General features: G+C 45.7%; 1 protein-coding gene and 1 pseudogene across 18 annotated transcripts in view; one reads left to right on the forward strand and one right to left on the reverse strand.

The window, feature by feature from the left end:
• LOC146337773 (interferon-inducible GTPase 5-like) overlaps window positions 1-9597 on the forward strand; it is a 42535-nt gene extending 32938 nt beyond the window's left edge. For all 17 annotated transcript variants that reach the window (XR_014785087.1, XM_084815226.1, XM_084815225.1 and 14 more), the window contains one exon: window positions 2585-9597. The gene's annotated coding sequence lies outside the window, so the exon portion shown is untranslated. The remainder of the gene's footprint in view (window positions 1-2584) is intronic.
• LOC146337775 (interferon-gamma-inducible GTPase 10-like) lies at window positions 1480-14729 on the reverse strand (annotated as a pseudogene). The gene is made up of 4 exons (XR_014785088.1): window positions 14632-14729; window positions 12929-13002; window positions 9899-9996; window positions 1480-5584 (listed from the first exon to the last, which is right to left on the reverse strand). The product of XR_014785088.1 is annotated as an interferon-gamma-inducible GTPase 10-like (transcript).
• Between the last annotated feature and the right edge of the window lie 9081 nt (window positions 14730-23810).

The following is a 23810-nucleotide window of genomic DNA, read 5'->3' on the forward strand; positions in this document are numbered from 1 at the left end:
TGCAGGCCAAAGTTGTGGGCATGCAAGAGACAGCAGGCCTGTTCTCTCCCACTCATGCATTGTTTAAACCATGGGCCTGTTTCCACAAGCAATTTACTCCAAACTGGCTGTGTGGGGGGGTTGTTAGGGCTACATGATGTAGTGGCCACCCAGCAGCCACACCGGAGCTTATCGTGGAAAAAAACGGATTTCCTGAGACTTCTTGTAGTCCGATTCTTTTCCTTAATTCAGCTTGTCTGTGCTTCTGTTGTGGTGTACACCAGCCCTCCACATTACTTCAGTATATTAGTCCTGGGCAGAGGTGTGCCTTTCACCGTGACCCTGGTTAAGGGGTGTTTCCCCAATGTTTTCCCCGCCTGTGTTTCCCTGATCTTTCCACCATTTCCCTGCTGGTGACCAGAGTTGTTGTTTTTTAAAGTAAAGGATTAAACCAGAACAGCGCTTTAGCATGACGTCGTGAACCTGAAGCAAGCACTCCACATTCACCATTGGCAGCTGCTTATGGACTGTGAACTGTACATTTAAATTGTTACTCCATCGGGGCTAAGGCTTACACAACTAAAAGCACCATGGGGTGCCATGTACATCTATACGTTCCCGGCCAGATCGCAGTTCCAGAGGTAGTTACCGCAGAATCCTCAGTTGTGCATTTAGAAAGCATCGCTGTCACGCGTTAGCTAAAAAAGCCCAAGTCTCCACTGTGCTTCTAACCCCCCCCTCCCTTGCTATCTCATTATAACACTATTGCACATTTCTCCAGGAATACACACACCCTCTCTGGCAGTATCTCGCTTTCACTGTATAACGCTACCTAGAAATAACACTATCACGCATTTGCACTATTGCGCAATAGCACATTTGTTCAGGGGTTCTTGCTAACTCCCATTGTGGTCAATGAGGCTTGTTCCCGAAATTGCACCATCACTCATTTGCACTATTGCACAATAGCTCTATCACGCGATAGCACATTTATTCATGGATGCCTGCTAATGTTCAAGCCTGGTTTTTAGAGGGAAAGGGGAAAAAATGGGTGGAATCAGACATACATCAGGGAAGCCTACTCAGATGTAACTCCCATTGTGGTCAATGAGGCTTGTTCCTGAATTACTGAGATTGTCATTAAGCCAAAAACACTAAGCAGAGCCAGCGCACATCCTATATTAATTGGGTGAAAGGCATAGTAAGTCCCCTAATGGCTGCAAAGCATTCCTTCCAAAGCTGCATGTCTCTGCTGTTTGGTTCAAGGCTTTTTGGGAGTAATTAATGCCAGCTTCAATCCTTTGCATCCTCACCCCACCCAGAAGTATGTTTCTGTCAGCGACTTATAATGGTGCGGTGCATTCCTTCACGGAGCCCTGCCGATTCCATGAAAATTCCAGTATTCCTCCATTTGCTTCACCCTTCCATTGTCGTGGAAAAACAGCCCATGAGCTGTTGCTACACACAAACCAGATCATTGCCTACTTGCAAGAAACGGAAACGAATTAAACATTTTACTGAAGTGCAACACCCAGTATAATGACTGCATATAGACAAAGAAATAATGTTGAGGCAAATAAAAACAAAGGAACTAAAATCAATCAATAATTAGATTAATTCAGAAACAGTACAGGAAAAAAACAGCAATGAAAAAAATATAACAGCAATACAAAGTTAAATACAAATCAAGCATCTTCCTAAACTCCCTCCAGCCCATCTATAGAAACACTAAATCATTCCAGGGACCTATTCGATCTCTCAGCTGTTCACAGCATGGAGAGGAGCAGAGTCATGTGCTCTGGCTCTGTCCCCTGTCCTTTCCACCTTCTCGCATTGATGGGGAAATGTACCGGTGTTCAGCTGAACATGGTTACAGAGCTCCATGCAATAAGGAACCCTGCTTTATCAGGGTTCCCAATTGTGCAAAGCTCACTTGAACGTGGTTACATTTCCTTATAGACCTTCCTCATCAGAGATTGTGAGTGGAGGGGGGGGCGCTGGAGAATGTGTCCCCTCTCCGCGCCATGCTTGAAAGTTTTGAACAACTGAACAGGGCATAAGGATGCAATCATATGCATGTTTAGACAGAAAAAAAGGCCTACCAATACCAGCATGGCTGGCTGGGGCATGCTGGGAGTCGTAGGCCTTTTTTCTGTCTAACGTGCATAGGATTGCACCCTTAGTGTCATAACATGCTACATTTCAGAACAGTTCATAGCTATCAGAGTCCAAGGGGGGCAGAAGGTCTTTCTCCATCCATCCCTCAGGAGGAGATGGGAACAGTACATTACCACTAGCCCAGTCCTACTTCCTGGATTTTTTTCGATTGCAGCATAATTTATTCTGATGTCAGAAATCAATCCTCTGCTGCGGAATGCTTCACTACCAATAAAATGACACATTTGCTGTTTTTAGAAAACTAAGCAATATTCAAAATGGATGTAATTCATTGTTTTTAGTATGTTCACGTAGGAGCACCATTTGTATCATCTGACTTAATATAAATTCCCGGCTGCACAATGTGATGTCATTCTTGTTGTTTTTTCCTTGAAGTATTCCGCATCCTGACAATTTCAGCTTTAATTTGTTTTTATTTCTTTTTAAGGTGAGCTTCTAGTCTTTTGTGATGTAAATAGAGGCTTGGAAGTGTGGAGCCATCCCTGAAGAAATCTCAGAAGCCAAAAGGAGCTGAGCAGGATTCCTAGTTTCAAGAAATGGAGTACTGCACAGTCCTTTGTCTTCTTCAAGATCAGGAGGAAAATATGAATTACAGAAGGATTTTTTTTTAAGTATAAGCAAATCCATTTAATTTGCTCGAATGCTGTGGTTACTTTTGCACAACTTTGCGTTTCTTTATTTTTTTTAATTGCAGAGGATATTTATCTTTGATCATCACTGAATACCTCAGAGAGTTCCTGCCCTGGGCTGGCTCTACCACTAGGCAGAGTGAGGTGGTAGATTTGGGGTGTCCTGAAAAGGAAGCAAGTAGTTCGCTATTTAATTTGTTATAGTTGAAGTGTTTTTGCCAGGCACAGAGGTGCTTGTGGGATTGTCCTCCTCCCGTGCCAAAATAACTTGGCTGGCTTTGGGTGCTATGCACCTTAACTTGAGTGGGTGGGAGTACAATTTGCTGTTCAGCCTCATGAAGCAAAATGGCTTGGACTGGCCTCGTTCCTGCCTCATGACCAGAGGTTCTCCACGGGCCTATCTTCATGGGTGATTTGCTGCGGAAAGGACTGTTTAGAGGTCTTTCACGGCACATGATATCATGGCCAGTCTGCAGCCACCCCAGACTTTACCTGTGGGAAAGCCCCATTTTTGCAGAGTACTTTTACTCCATATTTTTTTTTAATTCAGCTCCCCTGTGGTTCAGCTGCTGTGTGCCCATCCCTCCGCTTTAAATTTGGTATGCTCGGGCATTCCTAGGAGTGTGTCTTTCACTTGGCCATGCCTTCAGTAAGCTAGATAACTAGAGTAATTAGCCTCCCTTTCCAACACATCAAAGCGCTACAACAGTGTTTCAAGATTTCTGAATCATGCTTTGCTTCCTTTTTGTCAGTAGGAGTAACTTGCCTCTGTGATTATGCACTTCTCTGATGCTTTCAATACTTCACTTCTCTGATGTTGTGTGAGGTCGCTTTTCCGATGTTGTGTTAAGTTGCGTCACTGATGTTGTGCAAAGTCACTTCTCTGATGTCATGTTACTTCGCTTCTCTGATGCGAGTAAGTGCTGTAGCGATCTTGCGTGGTCTCAGGAACATGGGAGCACAGAAGCCTGTCATTGCGAGCAGGGAGAAGTGCCCAGGGAAGGAGAAAGGGGGGTTGGAATAACTCTGTGACAGTTTGCTGGAATGGGGCAAAATTGGAGTGGTGGGATACTCTCATAGGGAGCCTTCAGATGCTGCACTGGAGAACTGGGGACATTGGCTTCTTCAGGCAAAAGTGTGCACATTATGGAAAGGGGGGAGCTCTAACTCTGTGACAGTTTGCTGGAATGGAAGTTCAAATTAGTTACTCTCCATTCATAATAATGCATTAGCAGTGGGGAGCCTTCAGAATTGGGAAATAGTTACCATTCATCATAATGTAGCAGCAGACGGGAGACTGTACAGGGGTGGGAAACAAGCCTCTCTCATTGGTTGAGCAGCCCCTGCCAGGTTGATGATATTCAGTTCTACTCCCCACACCCAACCTGGAACTATGTTCCTTTCAAGTGCTGTGTGACCAGTGAAAACCAGATTGTAAAGGTATAGTGCACTCAGCTTTTCTTGCTTCATGTGTTCCTGACAGACCAACGCCGATTTCATGAAAATCCAGATAAAACTCCAATATGCTTCTCATTTTGTTGTCGTGAAGATTCCCCCCTCCCAGGCTTTTTTACAAATCCTTTCAGCATCTTCAGCCACATCATTTAGGAACTTTGACAGCATCTTGTAAGTAAGTATAAAAGATAATGCTGCCATTCCCAAAAGAGCCAGGATAGTGAGCCAGTGTCCCGTTCCAAGCAAAACCATGTAAACTGAGTTAATACGTTCCTTCACAATAACATCAGTTTGGTCTCTTTTTTCCGGAGACGATTGAATCTGAGCTTCCAGGTCTTTAACAGGGATGTTTATGCGCCTGGCCAGCAAAGTTAGAGAGTCAGCATCCAGCCCAAACCACTTGTACATCTGAACCATGTATTTTTGTAAAAACACAGCATCAAAACGTGCAGGAAATGGAACAGGAAATGGAACAGAATTGATCGAAGCAGACACCAGAGCTATTTTCCACAACTCTTCCTTTAAGGCAGCCTTCTTCTGTTCTATTAAGGCAGGAGAGAGGTTGGGGAGGCTGAGCACAAACTTTAGTTTCTTCAGCCTGGGCAGATCTTTCTCCAGTTTCTTCAGCAAATCAAGGAAGTCATATTTTTCACAATTCTCAGAGGAGATCAGAAAGACAGGACTAGAGTCCCTTAAGTGCTTTTGAATGAATTCCTTACAGTCATCCCTAATCATTTTTAGGACTTTCTCTTCATTGTAGTCCCTAGGATATGCCTTTTTATAGTTTTCCAAGTCTACATCCACTTTGGAGCGAACAAAATACAGCCTCTTTCCCATCTTTTGGATCTCCTGAGCTAGGTCAACATTGTTGGATTGGACCCGTTCTGAAGCTATAATGATGAAGAAGTCATAGCGGGAGAAATGCACCTTCTTGTGGTAATCCTCAGGTAGACAATTTACAGATCCTATCCCTGGCAGGTCCCAAAACATCACATTGGGGTCCTTAGGGTGCTTATAAACAGTTGGCTTCTGTGTTGTTTCTATCCCTCCTACAGCGGCAGCACCATCATCTTCAGCACTTAGGCCCCGCATAGCATTGATGAAAGACGATTTCCCAGAACCTGTATCTCCAGTGATAGCAATGTGAAGCTCGGTGTTTTCCCAGGACTACAGGTCCTTTTTCATTTCAAAAGTCATTTCATCCATGCATCTGTCTTTAAACATCTTACTTAATTTCTCACATAACTTCTGGGCCAGTCGAGATGAACAGTCTTCAAAAAGGTCTCTGAAGGCTATGATACATTCCATCTCTTTTAAAAGTGGTTTGATGGACGTCATTTTTCCTAGAAAAGAAAAAGGATTAAATAAGACTTTGTATTGGCCGCATGAAAACAAAGGCATAGAATAATCCACCAAGCTGGAAAATTCAGAGGGGGTTTACACTAGAACTGAAACGCTGATGTCCATCAAAAGTGCAAATATTGAAGACCGGATTTTAACTTTAAATTTTGACTGTATAAGATTGCCAACTTGTCAGTCACTGGAGGCCCCTCCATCAAATTATTGATGTGAGCCAGACAGCGCTGTATCAACTCCATCTGATACGGCAGCTGCACCCCTTCCTTCCCGACCGTCTGCTCCCATTGGTAGTACATGCCCTGGTCTCTTCTCGTTTAGACTACTGTAATGCGCTGTACGTGGGGTTCCCCTTGAAGACGGTTCGGAAGCTGCAGCTGGTACAGAACGCGGCAGCTCGCCTGATTAAAGGCAGCCGCCAGCGAGATCACATCACTCCAGTGCTGAAGGAGTTGCACTGGTTATCAGTTGTTTTCTGGGCCAAATTCAAGGTGTTGGTTTTGACCTTTAAAAGCCTTTATGGTTCCGGCCCAGCCTATCTTAAGGAGCGCCTCCAGCAACACCAGACAGGCCGCTTAACAAGATCAGCCTCGGATGGCCTTCTCTCTGTCCCATCAGCCAGGACAGCTAGACTGGTGGGGACGAGGGAGAGGGCCTTTTCTGTGGTGGCCCCCACTCTGTGGAATTCCCTCCCTAAGGAATTCCGTCATGCCCCCTCTTTAATGAGCTTCCGCTGTGCATTAAAAACGTGGTTGTTCAGGCAGGCATTTGGGGTGGGTAAGGGTATTTTAGAAAATGTTCTTATTGTAGAATTTTATTGTTTTAAACTGTTTTATTATATGTTGTACATCACCCAGAGTGGCTGGGTGACCAGCCAGATGGGCGATTAATAAATTTAATAAATAAATAAATAAATATTTCCACTGGAATGTGCTAGGCTGATCATCCATGACAAGGATGCACAACTCCAATCATTTTGAGACCCGGTCCTATATTTTTATTTACTAGAGAACACCACTCCATTACTTTAACCACAATAAAGCATTTTTCTCATATCTTCAAGCCATTCTGTTCATCTCTTTTCTGTCTGTGCATCCTCTCAGCATACTGGTGAGCCTGCACTTCAATTCTTCAGATAGCCAGAGAGGTGGGGGGTCTCCACAATATCATTTTTTAAATGCAGCAACTAGAATTGCAGACACTACTCCAAACACAGCTAAGCTGTCGATTTTCTAAAGGCATTTGGAAAGTGGCAGCTTTTTCAGCCCTTTTCCAAAGGGCTTAATCCCTTATCAACTTTAGCATGGAATTTACCTTTTCCATAGGTGCTGCACAGTGAGTTGAACCCAGGCTTGGCATCAGCACCTGGCAACATTTGCCCATACACCCTGGCAGACCCTGGAATGGGCCAGGTGCTGAATGGCAGCTCAGCACTACAGCATTGCTGCTACTGCTGGGTAAGGGAGGGGTGTGTGTGTAAGGAAAAGGGTATGTCTAGTGGTTAGAACATTGCAACCGCTAGGAGGCCTAAGGGGAGGGGACAAGAGAAAGGAACTGGAAGTTACAGGGTAACAAGGGAGATGAACAAGACAAGTGGCTGTTGATGCAACATGTTCTCTGTCACCTCCTAGTGTCTGGAAGCATGCGGATTTGTTGTTCCCAACATCCAGCACACTTTATAATTCAGAAATCAATGATAAGTGTTCTTTCTTTCCCTCTTTCTTTCTAGTATATTTATACTGCCTTTCAATTACATCCCTCTGGGTACATCTGGTTTGGCCCTTAGTGTCACCATTTTTTACTCTCAGCATCATTTTTTGTTCACTATTCTTTCTGCACAACTGTAACTTCAAAAGCATTCTCAAGACTGCTTGTGAGGTGCCTAAGAGCTGTGCAATTTTCTTTTTTGTTAAGTAAAAAATGATTCCTTTAAACATTTTTTTCATCACTCCATTTCCAGACGCTCTGTGGCTTCCTGTGCCATGGGAAGATATCAGGATCTGACATCCTCCCACGGGTTTTCTAGGAAACCAGGGAGGTAGCAGAGTGCTGAAGAGCAGAAAATGGATTCTTAAGGAAGAACAGAAATGGTGGGCACGTGCGGTGGATTCAGCTGAAGCCCAAGCTTGATCAGGTCCCTTCAGACCATTTCTGGTGCTTCCTGAGTTGAAAAGGACTTCTTCTGAAGCAACCAGAGCCAAAGCTGGACCTGCAGAAAGCTTCATGCATGATTTGAGGTTCAGAAATGAAGTCAGTTTCAAAAAATAGTATATTTTGCTTTTGTGTCTCTAAAGCGGGGGGGGGGGGCTGTTTTCCGGTGGCTTCTTTTATTCCTGTTCTTCATTCTGATTCCTCCTTTCTCCTTCTGAAATCATTCCTTCCCCCCAGTCTGAAGTCCTTTGCAACACATGATGTCATCACCAATTTGCAGCCAACCAGCAGCTTCTGTCTTGAAAAGCCACATTTTCAGAAAGTTGTTTCACTTCATTTTTTTTTTAACTTAAAGAGGCTCCTAGGCAGTTCCGCTGCAGTATGCCCCATCCCTCTACAATACATTCTGAATATGCCTCTGTGACATGGCTGTGACATGGCAATGACGTGGTCAAGGGTGGGGCTGCCCCTCCTCCCCCATTCACTCTTTTTCGCCATTGGCAATACTGTGGCCAGTCAGAGTAACTCACCCACTTTCCCGGTTTACAAAAGCACTACCGCACTGTTTCCCCCCGTCGGAATTGCGCATCTATTCCTTTAGCCAGTGGGAGTAACTAACCTGCCTTTCCAGTTCACAAAAGCACTAACGCCCTGTTTTCCCCCTTCGGAATTGCGCATCTATTCCTTTAGCCAGTGGGAGTAACTAGCCTGCCTTTCCAGTTCACAAAAGCACTACCGCACTGTTTCCCCCCTTCGGAATTGCGCATCTATTCCTTTAGCCAGTGGGAGTAACTAGCCTGCCTTTCCAGTTCACAAAAGCACTACCGCACTGTTTCCCCCCTTCGGAATTGCGCATCTATTCCTTTAGCCAGTGGGAGTAACTAACCTGCCTTTCCAGTTCACAAAAGCACTACAGTGCTGTTTCACCCCTTTGGATTTGTACGTTCATTGCTTTAGCCTGCCTTCCTCATTCATAAAAGCAGTACAGCACTGGGAATGGGGAATTAGTTGCTTCTGTTTTCATAAGAGTGCACTAGCAGGGGGGAGTCAGGGGAGAGAAACAAGCCTCTCTCAGTTGATAATACTTTTCTCATTCATTACAGTGGTACAGCTCTGGGAATGGGGAATTAGTTGCTTCCATTTTCATAAGAGAGCAGTAGCAGGGGGGAGCCAAGAGCAGAAAACAAGCCTCTCTTATTCACTGAGCAGCACCTCTGGAGTTGATGGTATTCAGTTCTCCGCCCTGACTCCACCCACCCCATCCCGAAGTTTAAAAATCTGTGACTGGAAAAGCGGGCTTTTAGGTGCTATATAATCCAGGCTTCTTGCTTCATGTGCCGCTGACAGACCAAATTTGATTTCTGGAAAAGGCAGAGAAAAGCTGAAAGTGATTCTCGATGCGTTACCATGAAGATGACCTCCAGGGAATCACAGCAGAGCGCGGAGGTGATTCTTACATCCTGGCAGCTCTCTAGCCAGCGTAGAAAGGAGAAGAAAAAAGACAGGTCCTTTTCCAGGTGGCACCTCAGTTGTGGAATACTCTCCCCAGAGAGGCTCACCTGGCACCTATGTTGTGGTCTCTTTGGTGCCAGCTGAGCCTCTCTTTTTTTCTCCTAAGCCTTTTACAATTGCCCAGCTTTTTTTCTGGCACGCCACCTGAGTCTTTATGGCAATCATATTGCATTTACATCTCACCTAAAATGACCAAGAACCATTAAAAAAAATTGGAAAACCCAGTCCCCTGTCCGCAGAATCACAATTTAAAACTGACCAATGCAACAGCAAGGCTAGAGGAGTAGATGGGAAAGGGTGAGGAGGAAGGAGCCCTAAGGAAGTATGAAACAACAGATCCTGGACCAAAAACCATAACAGTTGAAGACTTTATAGAAGGACATGCAATACAGAAGAAACAGCTGCTCTAAAAGCTTCTAAATAAGAAAGAGAAGAGGAAGATTCAGATAGCTCTTGGGATCCATTCTTATTAGTACCATCCCAATTTCTGCTTCTGCATCCTTTTCATCACGCGTCGCATCATGCTGCACAGCATTGACAAAGGATAATTTACCAGCACCTGGCACCCCTGTGGTGGTGATGTTGTGTTTTTTTCCCTAAGAAATGATGAATTTCAGCTGTTGTATCTGGGACATTACCTTGGTCCATACCACTGTTCCCCTCTTCGTGTTCCTTTATTTGCATTCGTTTTGAGCTCACTTTACCCATGGCTGTGCTTTTGTATTATTTTGGTGATCTGAAGAAAAACAGAAATATTGTGATTGCCAATGCAGGCTACCTAGAACGTTTTCTACATGAAGCTGTTAATCCATTGTATCTACTTTTGGTTTTGTCACAGAACTGAGATCACAGCACGGTGCCGAATCTGAATACCAGAGCGAATTGGGGTGCCTCGGGGGTGCCTTGGTGAGATCCAAAGTGGATCAGAAGAGCACTGAGGCACTCCAACGCAAAGGGAGTCATCACCAAAGTGCCTCAGTCCACCTCAAAGATTTGGAGCTATTCTGATGCCCAGACAGCCTGTCTCTAAAATCAACTTGGGAGGGATCAGGGAGGAGGGAGCGGGGAAGGGGAGAGGAGGAGGAGGAGGAGGAAGTGAGCTTTGGCAAATGGCAACTCTAGTTGCCAAATTAGGGCTGAACGTAACCCAGCTGTCTCCAATCAGTGACAGTGTTGGAGGATGGGGGTGGGTGGGGGGAATACTGGAGAAAAGCCTGTGTTTCATTGTAAGAGAGACAGAGAGAGAGCTGTTAGTTGGCTAGATCCAGGGGGGGGGGGGCTCTCTGTGTTGTACAGCAGCTTTGCTCTATTTATTCTTTCCAACCCAGCCCTTTCCAATGCAGTTATTCCCTTTCTCTCTTTCCTAGATTATTTATTTAAAAAACCAAAACAAAACAGTACTTTAGTAGTTTAGTTTCCGCCTTGCCTTGCCTTGTTCTTTGCCCCCCCCCCCGCCGCCTTCTGAATTATTCACCCGTTCTTATAATTTTTCTCTTTCTTTTTTTCAGATTCTTTAGAAAAAAGGGAGGGAGAAAATTTTTTAAAGTAGTTTCATTTCCTCGCCTTGTTCTTTGCCCCCCCCCCCACGCTCTTCTCAGTTCAACTCTTTCTTCATAGTTTTCCAGATAGATAGATAGATAGATAGATAGACAGACAGACAGACAGATAGACAGACAGACAGACATCCCTTGTTCTTGGCTCTCACCCTTCTCAGTTCCTGTATTCCTTTCCTTCCCATTTTTGAACTCTATATCTCCCCGCCCCCCAAAATAAAAAAATAAAAAGCCTTTTTTTTGTTTGCTTATACATAGCTCTGCATTTGCTTATCTTTTGCCTCGTGTGTGTGTGTGTGTGTGTGTGCGTGCGTGCGCTTGTGTTGTGGTAAAGCAAAGTACTACACATGTCCCCATTTCAAAATACAGTGGGCAAAGCACTACACACACATAACATCAAAGCAAAGCACTATAACTTCTCCCTGTTTCCATGCAGGCATGTGATACCTTGGCCCCTCCCAGCCCCCTTTGAGGGCATTACCCCCCCCCCCAAAGCCCAGTCAGTTTGGCCTACTGGCTTGTATGCTAGGCGCAGGTGAAATGTGAGTTTTTCCAGGAAAACTCCCAAAGCAAAGAGCTGTAACTTCTCCCCACCTCTGCCCCTGCCAACACCCTGAAGACGCCTCCTATTGCACTGGATTGTTTTGACACACAGTGGAGTGTTATTTGAATAAGAAGTTAATTACTATAAATAGTATGCATGTAGTGCTTTTTGGACGTATTGAGTTGGAGGAACACCACACAAGCACGCACATGGACATGGACACAGACACAGACACACAAGAGCAAAAGAAAAGCGGAACTACCTAAGCAAATAAAGGTGTGTTTTTGTTTTTGTAATGTTTTATATTTAATTTTCATTTAAGGAAGGCAAGTAAAGTTCAAGAAATACAGTAGGATGGTGGAGACGGTAAGATAAGATAAGAGCCAAGACCAAGCAAACAAGAAACCCCTTCTTTAATTTCTGTTTTGGGAGGAACAAGACAGAAAAGAGACAGAAAGATCACTTCAGAACATAGTGTGCTTTTATTTAAGAATTTAGAAAGCAAGAAAAAAATAAATGGTTGATTATTATTTGGGGGCGGAGGGAGGGGGAGGAATATGCCCAGAAGTCAATGTTTGTTTTTAAAAATCAAAATAAGACTGGATTTTTAAAAAGCTAGAAAACACAAGAGTTGAAAGACAAAAAGAACATGGAATGGAATGGAACCAGAAGCTGTGAGGGTCTAATTAACAGGAAACTTTGCAGAGTCCCCAGGTGAGCACCTCATACAAGGATGGAAACGCGGGGGCGGGGGGGAGTGTAGCAAGGAGTGAGGAAAAGCTATGTTTGTATGCAAAAATATTGAAAAGAGATGAATACACACAATGAAATAGTTGGGGGACGACAGAAATACAAGGCAGCTGCAATGGGTGCCCAGGCAGAAAACAAACACTCCCAAAGGGACAGCTCATCCACAGAGCTAAGGACCGATCCCAGGACAAACTTAGCTGTTCTGGTTTTAGAAATCTAGGAAAGCCTGGCTGATAGCAATCAACAACAAAGGAATCGAAGGAGAAAGAACTACAAGGACTGCACACACACCAAATCAGCTAACCATACGCCAGCCCTCTCCCAAAGACACAGTTCGCGCAATAAACAAATGCAGCTGTTCACCGAAATATATATACCCCCCTCCTCCACCATTCACTCTGATTGGAGACTGCTGGCGTAGGTTCCATCCGAGAATTCCCATTCACCAAAGCACACTCCCTACTCCACCTCTGCTCACCTTCCTTCCCACCTCCATTCACCTCCCGCATCCACTTGCCTTTCCCCTCCTTCCTCCTCCTCCTGCCCCTCCACATGAGCATTCTGAAGTTGATACATTTTGGAGACAGCCTGTCTGGACTGCCCAGGCATTCAGAAGAACTCCAAATACACAAGGCGGAGGAGGCACTTCGTGGAGGGAGGCACTTCACCTCAGAGCCCCAGTTCTGCTCTGATCTGCTTCGTGTCACGAGGCGGGTCCTCTGAAGCAGCCCACTTCGCCTTGTTATTCAGGCTTCGCAAAAAGGCGGTGCACAGCCCTCAAGACAGCATGGAACAAAATGTTTCAAATGTTTCACAAGCACCTTGACAAGCACTTCTGAACAAGTTTCAATATCCTTGTCAATTTCGGTTCTTCATCAGTGCTCACTACCTGAACCTGTAGCCCATAAACACAGAGAAAGATGTACAGTGAGTAGCTACTCCTCCCTGTTGATTTGATGCACAATCCCCCCCCCTCTTCAGAATCCTCCCATTCTCCAATTCCCACCATCTGGGGCTCTAAATCATGGGTGTAACATGGCTCCTTTTCTTGCTGTTGGGCCAGATCAGAAGTTACACTTCCCGCTCTCATGGAATCCATTGCAGAGTCAGGCTACACCAGCGTCCCAGGCCTTGAGGTTTCCATTACAATACTGTATTCTAAATCACCATTCTAAATCATACAGGGATAATTTAGATGACAGTTTGGTAATGGGAACCTCAAGGCCTGGGAACCTGGCTCAGCCTGACTCTGCAGCAGTTCCTAGACCCAGGCGCCTCAGTGTTAAGGTCCGCTGTGATGCTTGGGCCAGACTCCACACAGAAAAGGCCCATGAACCCTTTGTGGCCCTCTTAGGGAATTCCAGCACCCCTTCTTGGTACCCCATTGTGAGAACGTAAGAGCTCTGCGACATCAGGCGAAAGGCCCTTCTAGCCCAGCATCCGGCTCAGATAGTGGCCAGCCAGCTGCCTGCGGGAAGCCCACGATCAGGACATTTCTCCCCAAACTTTCCACATAAAGGCGGCACCAGTGTGGGGAGGGAGAGGAGGCAGTGCACAGCTGTGACCAACAGCCCTCTCTTTGGGAAGTTGAGGTAATATATCACAGGACTGATCCAGTATCCTGTGCTCTTTTTCAGAACAATTGCCTCCCCGGAAATGTAGGTGATAAGTGTGTCCTTTTAGGGAAACCCAGAAAATGCAAAGACTGCTCTTGCACAAGACGTCCTATAACTATTCACCTGAAACTTGTCAGCCTTGATCCCCTCAGAAGGAGTAACTATCTCTGCAAATTTCATCCAGTTCTGCCAAGAAATAAATAAGATATTGGCAGTTCCTTTTATAAGAAAACCCAAACGTTAAGGGTGCAATCCTATGAATGCTTAGACAGAAAAAGGTCCTACAACTCGCAGCATTCCCTAGCCAGGGTGAAGTTTATGTATAATTCTTAGAAAGCTGTATTTTCATTCATAGATGTATTTATACATTTCATATGCATGCATTGAAATTAATCTATTCATGTGCCCACAATTTTTATTCTTTTCCCCTAATTTGTTTTGTTGAAATTTCACACACAATAATTAATTAAAAAAAGCATGCATAGGATTCCTCTTTAAGGGCATTAAAGGCACCAAAGCCCCCGCAATATGAAATTAGGCAGCCATAATTCCTGCATAAGGACCTACTACTTCTGCAAATTTCATACAATTCCAGCAAACAGAAATGGGTGCGTGGGTGGATATAGATATAGATAATACAGATATATAGCCACTTGGTGTTTTAGAGTGATAGACAATGAGAGGCATGAAGATTTGGATTTCTGATTCATGATTCAGAATCAGATCTGAGTGGAATCTGGAGGTCTCCAAACCGGTCCAAACTTCATCTTGTGGTCGCTACACAACTCTAGTAAAACTGCAAAATTTATGTATTAAAATAAATGTTATTTGATCATTGCTTTTTTGAAAAACCTTGCAGTGTCAAAGAAGAGAATGGAGAAAAATGAGATGAGCCGAGACTGGCTTACCTTTTACAGCCAAGGAAGGATTGCTTTTGAGGAGCTGACGAAACAGTGGAATGTGTTCAGTGGTAGGCTGGATAGTTTGAGAGCATGCCTTTTCTTCCCCCTCTTATAAACTCTCTGCTATTTATTATCACAAGAAATAGACTGAAGTGTCCTCCCATAGCCATATATGGTGCATGCCTTTTATCTCCTCTTTCCACAGTATGAATCACATGTGCTGCTGGTGCAACTGGACTGCTGCTTATATGAGCAACATTCCTCCTTCGTACCAAAGTTTCATATGACCCCGTGGCTGGATGATCAGCAGGGGAAAAGAAGCCATTCTGGATTTTTTTTATCGGCCCCATGCATGCCTCTCACATGCCCACCATTTCCCTAATAACCCATGCTGAGGCATGCATTGTCGTGTAGTCCAATTCCATCAAGGTGTGAAGTGGGCATAGCTTCTAATCCACCCCATAACCCCTACAACAAGCCACAGGTTGCAGGGAGGTTTCGAAGCCCTGCTGGTCCTCCGAACTGGTCGGTATCTCTATATTCTGGAATAGAATGTGTATGCTTTCATCTAAGCATATAGTGTTATCACCTAACTTAGCAGTGGGGGACTTCAAGCTCACGGGCCAAATCCAGCCCTCTTAGAGTCCCAGTTCAGGCCTCTGAGGGTTCCTAGACAGCCCTGCCCACTTTGCCTGGCCACACACCTTCTCCTGGCTGCTAAACATTTGGTGGTTTCCTAGCTCTTGCATAGGCTTTTTTCCCATTTGAAAATGTTGGCATGCTTAAAAGGTTGATATTCATGGAGACAATGTGACTGGACAGAGGAGGGAGAGATGCATCAAACCATTCTACCACAGGCCCACCACCATCCAGCCTCAGAAAAGACACCTTGGTGCAGTAGTGTCTTTGGAACGAAATGCTAAGTTGCTGGATGCTCCTGGCTGCCAGCACAGCTTCCCTTCAGAAGGGAAATGTCAGCGGAAGTCATCCATTTTGTGTTGATTGGATCTGTGCAGCAGAAATCCCAACCTGTTTACAACTATTCATCTTCTTTACATAACAGGCTGGTGAAATGGCTGATTTACAAGAAAGCAAAACCTAAATTTGGTGGCTTAAGTTCCCCTTTCTCGCTAATAAGTTGTTGGACCAGCATTTGCTGTGGGAAAGGAGAGAGAGTGGGAGATAGCAGAATGTTCTGTGGAGGGATATGCAGAAACTAAGGATGTGGTGCCTTCCCCATCAATCTGGGAAATGACTTTACTTACAGTCTTACTGCCATCTTGACACGCGTCTCCTGAGTCCCCAGAGCAATCATGGGGGATCTGCACAAGTATTGGAGGTCCGCACCACCACCACCAAAGTAATACGAAATATGGTGAGGTGGGGGACAGAGAAGCGGTGCAACTTTGGTGGTGGGGAAAATGCGTAACCTCACAGCCCTGTTAAGGAAATATCCAGGGCAGGTTAGGCTGAACAGTCAGAAATGTATTAAAGCACATCACGGCCGTGGGAGAGACAGACGAAACTGTGCCTCTCCCCAAAAAAGAAAACACAATGCATTTTACAGCCTGAAAGCTGGAGAACAAAAGTACTTTCTTTTGACTAGTCACGTCCCCACGGCAGCCATTATGTGACTAGCCACATCCTCCATGGGAGCCCAGAGCAGCTTATCAAATTCCCAAATATGTCCACGAGTCCAAAAAGGTTGGGAACCCCTGCCATAGACACTTGGGCACCACTTTGTCTCTAGTACTGTCAGGAAATGACTTCAGTCAGTCTTGCTGGATGACTTTTACTTGCAGAGGCTTAAGGACACGGGCAAGATACGTGAAGACATGCAGCTTATTACCCGTTTGGTTGCCCCTCTTGGCTTATAGCACCTAGCAGGAGGGGACTGCCCAGCAGGGTTTAGGAGATACTGGACCAGTTTGCATGCAGTGACAACCCATGGCAAGAGGGAGCAAGTGCACAGCTAGCAGCATGTCAGCCACAGCCACTTCCACTTTTAATCAACAACCTACAGTCAGCCCAATCATAGATTCTTGAGCATGACATGTGAAGCCAGAGCACTGGGTTGCTAAGGGCCTAAGCAACGCAGTGGTTAACCCACCAACAAATCATGAGTTAACCACTGGGTTGTTTAGTTCCTAAACAACCCAGCATTCCAAGTTCTCATGTCACGTTCAACAACCTATGACCAGATCAATCATAGGTTGTTGACCTGACTAATCATAGGTTGTAGGCCAAAGTGGTGGGCATGCAGGAGACAGCAAGCCTGCTCTCTCCCACTCATGCAGGATAAACCATGGGTTGTTTAAACCATGAGCTGTTATTACACACAAACCAAGTCACAAACCTGAAAGTAGAGGAAGGAACTAGAGGACTGGCTATCTTTAACTTGACCCGAACCAACAGAAATGAGTTAGTGGATAAAGTAGCAGTTACGGCAACTCTAGGGGAAAGTGACCGGGTGTTATACTTGAGTTCTTGGTTCTAAAGGAAGCAAAAGCCGAGTGCAGACAAATGCATACCCTGGATTTTAGTAGGGATGTCAGAGAATTCCGCCATGGACGCCAGAGAGGCAGGATTCTTTAGAATCCGGCCCCCCGGAATCCGTGGTGGAACGGCCTCCATCACCCCACAGAATCCACCCCGGACGGAACATACCTGGCGGCGGATCCTGCAGGTCCGGCAGTGGCAGATGCGGCGGCAGCTCCAGCTGGTCTCCCGGCCGCTGCCGGGCTGCTGCAGCCGCAAATGGCAGCTGCCATTTGCGTCCTTGCAGTAAGCCGTGATAGGCTACTTAAATACTTACGTAGCCTATCACGGCAAAGAGCAGGGGTGCAAATGGCAGCCGCTACACCATTTGCATCCTCGCAGTGGCCGCCATTTGCGTGGCTGCCTTTTGCCGTGATAGCCTACGTAAATACTTACGTAGCCTATCACGGCTTACTGCAAGGACACAAATGGCAGCAGCTACAACGGCCGCCATTTGCAGCCGCAGCAGCCCAGCAGCAGACAGAACTCATGCTGCAGCCGGCCCTGGCCGGCACCGCCGTGGAGCCACCGCGGAGTGGAGCTGGCCAGGGAGGATTCCCGGGGGAGGGAGGGAGCACCTCCTCCCCACTGTGGATTGACCGGCATGGAGCCAGGTAGGGATTTCGTACATCCCTAGATTTTAGGAAAGCCAATTTTAAACTCAGAACAATGATAATCAGAACAAGGTCCCATGGCAAGTGACTCTAATGAGAAAACAAGTCCAAGAGGAGTGGGAGTTTTTAAAAAAGGAAATTCTCAAGGCACAATTACAAACAATTCCAACAAGAAAAAAAGGTGGAAGACAACAGAGGAAGCCAATGTGGCTTCATAAAAAGCTTAGAGATGACCTGAAAACAAAAAAGGACACATATAGGAAGTGGAAGGAAGGCCAAGTTACAAAGGAAGAGTACAGGCAGGTAGCACAGAATTGCAGGGATGGCGTCACAAAGGCTAAAAGTGAGAACAAGCTGAGATTATGCTAAAAGCAACAAAAAAATTTCTTCTTAAGGATGTATGAAAGTCACTTACCTTTTCGAAGGGTGACATTCGCGGTGGGGGGGAGGCGCTCCGTCCCTCCCCCCCCCCCGAATCCTGGCCGGCCGGCTCCACAAATGGCGGCGGCTGTAGCCGCCGCCATTTGTGTCCCTGCAGTCAGCCGTGATAGGCTACGTAAATGTTTACGTAGCCTACCACGGCTGATTTAAAAGAAAAAAAAACGCGCGTACGCAAATGGCGGCACCCATGAGCGCCGCCATTTGCGTTCCTTATTTTGGCACGTCTTAGTCTACGTAAAAATGTACGTAGACTAAGATGGCGAAAATAAGGGGAACGCAAATAGCGTAGTGTCTATGCTATTTGTGTTCCCCTTATTTTCGCCATCTTAGTCTATGTAAATGTTTACGTAGACTAAGACAAACCAAAATAAGGAACGCAAATGGCAGCGCCCATGGGCACCGCCATTTGCGTATGCGCAGGTGTTTTTTTTCTTTTAAATCAGCTGTGATAAGCTACGTAAACATTTATGTAGCCTATCATGGTGTTTTTTAAAAATCTAGCCGTGATAGGCTACGTAAAACTTTACGTAGCCTATCACTTTTTTTTTTTTTTAACTGGAAATTGTGGCGGCGGCTGCCGGTCGGAAGACCGGCCGCCGCCACCACCACCGAACCACCACCGAACTGGAGCCGCCACCACCAGGAAGATTCACCGAAGGTAAGTCCCGTCCCGGGGGGGGCAGGGGGGGCAGACCGTTTTGCCATCGATTTCGGGGGGCCGAATGCGCTGGCATTTGGCCTCCCCGAGATTCATGGCGAAATTCTCTGACATCCCTACTTCAGCTACGTGCATAGTAAAAGACAGAGGAAATAAATTGTGCTTCAGCTATTAAATAAGGAAGGCAAAATGATAACAGATGACAAGGAAAAGTGCTCAATTCCTACTTTGGCTCAGTCTTCTCCCAAAAGAGGATCTATGAGCCCCCTGCCAAAGGTGAAGTACAGGCTGAAGGGGCAGGATTGCAGCTTGAGATCAATAGGCATACGGTCAAGGAACACCTAGTTACTTTGAATGAGTTCAAATCTCCAGGGCCAGATGGACTGTATCCTAGAGTAATAAAGGAACTGGCAGATGAACTCTCAGAGCCACTGTCTATTATCTCTGAGAAATCATGGAGGATGGGTGAGGTGCCAGATGACTGGAGGAGGGCTAATATTGTCCCTATCTTTAAAAGGGGCAAAAAGGAGGAACCTGGGAACTACAGACCGCTCAGTCTGACATCAATCCCTGGGAAAATCCTGGAGCAGATGATAAAGCAATCCATCTGTAAGCACCTTGAAAACAATGCAGTGATGACTTGAAGCCAACATGGATTTGTCAAGAACAAATCCTGCCAGACTAATCTGATCTCATTTTTTGATCAGCTAACCTCCCTTGTAGACTGTGGGAATGCTGTGGACATAATATACCTTGACTTCAGCAAAGCTTTTGAAAAGTGCCCCATGATATCCTGATGAGCAAACTAGCTCAAAGTGGGCTAGATGAAACAACCATCAGGTGGATCCTAGTTGGCTACAGAATTGGACTCAAAGAGTGTTTATCAATGGGATCTTCTCAAACTGGGGAGAGGTAACGAGCAGGGTACCTCAGGGCTCAGTCTTGGGCCCAGTGCTCTTCAACATTGTTATTAATGACTTGGAGGAGGAGGCGCAGGAAATGCTGATCAAATTTGCGGATGACACAAAATTGGGCGGGAAATGCTAAGTTCTGCACCTAGGAAAAAGAAACCAAATGCACAGTTACAAAATGGCTCAACAATACTACAAGCAAGGAGGATCTTGGAATTGTTGTTGATCACAAGCTGCATATGAACCAACAATGTGATGTGGCTGCAAAAAAGGCAAAGGCTCTTTTGGGCTGCATTAATAGAAGCATAGCTTCCAAATCCCGGGAAGTACTAGTTCCCCTCTACTCAGCACTGGTTAGGCCTCACCTTGAGTACTGTGTCCATTTTTGGGCACCACACTTCAAGAAGGATGCAGACAAACTGGAGAGGGTTCAGAGGAGGGCAACAAAGATGATCAAGAGACTGGAAACAAAGCCCTGTGAAGAGAGACTGAAAGAACCGGGCATGTTTAGCCTTGAGAAGACTGAGGGGAGATAGGATAGTGCTCTTCAAGTACTTGAAAGGTTGTCACAGAGAGGAAGGCCAGGATCTCTTCTCGATCATCCCAGAATGCAGGACACAGAATAATATGCTCAAGTGACAGGAAGCCAGATTCTGGCTGAACATCAGGAAAAACGTCCTGACTGTTAGAGCAATACAACAATGGAACCAATTACCTAGGGAGGTGGTGGGCTGTCCTACACTGGAGGCATTCAAGATGGGGCTGGACAGCCATCTGTCAGGGAGGCTCTGACTTGGATTCCTGGATTGAGCAGGGGGTTGGTCTTGATGGTCTTGTAGGCCCCTTCCAACCCTACTATTCTATGATTCTATGTTCCACCCTAATCTGAAGTCACCAGAATCAGACAAAATACTAAAGTAGCTGCATGGAAGCTAAGAATAGGCAACCTTTGGGGGCCCACAGGAAGATTTGGCAATTTGATAAAATGTCCTGGGCACCACCACAAAATGGTTGCCATGGGAGGTGTGGCTAGTCACAAGGGACAAGTATCCTGCTCAAACAACTGAGTACAGAGCAGAGGTGGGTTCTGAACCCCAACACACCAGTTCTCAGATTTTCCATATTTTTTAAAATATGTGTGCAAATTTCTATTTATGCAAATAAAAAAATAAGCAAAATATTCCCAGAGTTTGGGGGGGAAATCCCAGCTCAGCTTGCAATTGCAAACTGGGTCAGGCACACCGGGGAAATCCATCCAGCCAGAAAAGAAACAGTTTTCCTGGCAACCGACATCCCTACTTCCAGCCTTCCTGTGTTGACAGGGAAATGTAACTCTGTTCATCTGAACGTGGTTACAAAGCTCCATGCAATAAGGAGCCCTACTTTATCGGGGTTTCCAATTGTGCAAAGCTCATTTGAAAGTGGTTGCATTTCCTTATAGACCTTCCTCATCAGACATTGTGAGTGGAAGTGTGGGGATGGAGAATGTGCCCCTCTCCCCTCCATGCTTGAAACTTTTGAACGACTGAACAGGGCTTAAGAATGCAATCCTATGCATGTTTAGACAGAAAAAAGGCCTACCAATAACAGCATGGCTGTCTGGGGCATGCTGGAAGTTGTAGGCCTTTTTTCTGTCTAAACATGCATAGGATTCTGCTTTTAGAGTCATTTTGTTGTTGTTCAGTCGTTAAGTCGTGTCCGACTCTTCGTAACCCCATGGACCATAGCACGCCAGGCCTTCCTGCCCTCCACTCTCTCCCGGAGTGTGCTCAAGTTCATATTCATTGCATCGGTGATGCTATCTAGCTATCTCATCCTCTGCCATCCCCTTCTCCTTTTGCCTTCAATCTTTCCCAGCATCAGGGTCTTTTCCAGTGACTTTTCTCTTTGCATTAGGTGGCCAAAATATTTGAGCTTCAGCTTCAGTATCTGTCCTTCCAATGAGCAGTCAGGGTTGATTTCCTTTAGGATTGACTGATGTGACCTCCTTGCAGTCCAGGGGACTCGTAAGAGTCTTCTCCAGCACCACAGTTCGAAAGCATCCATTCTTTGGTGCTCAGCCTTCCTTGTAGTCCAGCTCTCACAGCCATATGTTGCTACTGGGAAAACCATAGCTTTGATTATACGAACCTTTGTCGGCAAGGTGATGTCTCTGCTTCTTACTATGCTGTCTAGGTTTGCCATAGCTTTCCTCCCAAGGAGCAAGCGTCTTTTAATTTCATGGCTATAGTCACTGTCTGCAGTTATCTTGGCGCCCAAGACAATAACATCTGTCACTGTTTCCATTTCTTCCCCTTCTATATGCCAGGAAGTGATGGGGCCAGATGCCAAGATCTTCGTTTTTTTAATATTTAGTTTCAAACCAGCTTTTGCACTCTCCACTTTCACCCTCACCCTCCAGGGGGCAGAATCTGTAGAGGGAGTCCAAGTTTTCATGGGCTGGATAGTGAACCTCTGGGGGCCAGGTTAAGCCTTTGGGGTGGTAGCTCCCCATTCCTGCCATAAGTAGGAACTCTGCGGCTGTTTGCTGATAAACTGACTTTTTCTTTTCTGCCTCCAGAGCTTTGTTGGCTTCATTAATGCGTGTTCTCAGTCATACATCCACACATGTATGTGTATTTGGCCAACCCATGTCTGAGGATCTTGAATCTAGAGTCATGGGGGGTGTTTCCACCAGCGATTTACTCTGAGCTGGCTATGTGTTGAGGTCGTTTGGGATAGATGACATCGTGGCCATCCAGCAGCCACCCTGGAGCTTACCAGGGAAAACCCGGATTTCCTGAGACTGCTTAAAGTCTGATTCTTTTCCTCAAGTCGGGTTCTCCCCAGTATAGTTGCCATGTGCCCCAACCCCCACATTAACCTCAGGTATGCTAGCCCTGCCCAGGGGTGTGCCTTTCACTGTGACCCTGGTCAAGGGGTGTTTCCCATCTCCCGTCCCTGTGATTCTCAATACAAGCCAATTAGTGTATACTCAAAAGTAACATTGTGCTCAATTCCTCCCAAGGAGCAAGCGTCTTTTAATTTCATGGCTACAGTCACTGTCTGCAGTTATCTTGGCGCCCAAGACAATAAGATCTGTCACTGTTTCCATTTCTTCCCCTTCTGTATGCCAGGAAGTGATGGGGCCAGATGCCAAGATCTTCGTTTTTTTAATGTTGAGTTTCAAACCAGCTTTTGCACTCTCCACTTTCACCCTCAACAAAAGGCTCTTTAGATCCTCTTCGCTTTCTGCCATTAGGGTGGTATCATCTGCGTATCTGAAGTTGTTGATAATTCTCCCGGCAATCTTAATTCTGACCTGTGATTCATCCAGCCCGGCGTTTCTCATGATGTACTCTGCATATAAGTTAAATAAGCAGGGCGACAATATGCAGCCTTGTCGTACTCCTTTCCCAATTTTGAACCAATCGGTTGTTCCATGTCCGGTTCTTACTATTGCTTCTTGACATTCATACAGGTTTCTCAGGAGACAGGTAAGGTTGTCTGGTACTCCCATCTCTTTAAGAGTTTGCCACAGTTTGTTGTGATCCACACAATCAAAGGCTGTAGCGTAGTCAGTGAAGCAGAAATAGACGTTTTCTATTTGTAATTCTCTTCAATAGAGAATTTCCTGGAATTCTCTTGGTTTCTCCATGATCCAGCGAAAGTTGGCAATTTGAGCTCTAGTTCCTCTGCCTCTTCGAAACCCAGCTTGTACATCCGGTAGTTCTCGGTTCACATACTGCTGAAGCCTAGCTTGTAGGATTTTGAGCATCACCTTGCTGGCATGTGAAATGAGCGCAATGGTACGGTAGTTTGAACACTCTTTAGCATTGCCCTTCTTTGGAATTGGAATGTCAACTGACCTTTTCCAGTCTTGTGGCCACTGTTGAGTGTTCCAAATTTGTTGGCATGTTGAGTGCAGCACTTTAACAGCATCATCTTTTAGGATTTTAAATAGCTCAGCTGGAATACCGTCATCTCTGCTAGCTTTGTTGTTAGTAATGCTTCCTAAGCCCCACTTGACTTCACTCTCGAGGA

This window comes from Heloderma suspectum, chromosome 10 (genome assembly GCF_057233095.1).
Source record: "Heloderma suspectum isolate Gila_16-S chromosome 10, 16-S_ref, whole genome shotgun sequence".
Lineage (NCBI taxonomy): Eukaryota > Metazoa > Chordata > Lepidosauria > Squamata > Helodermatidae > Heloderma > Heloderma suspectum.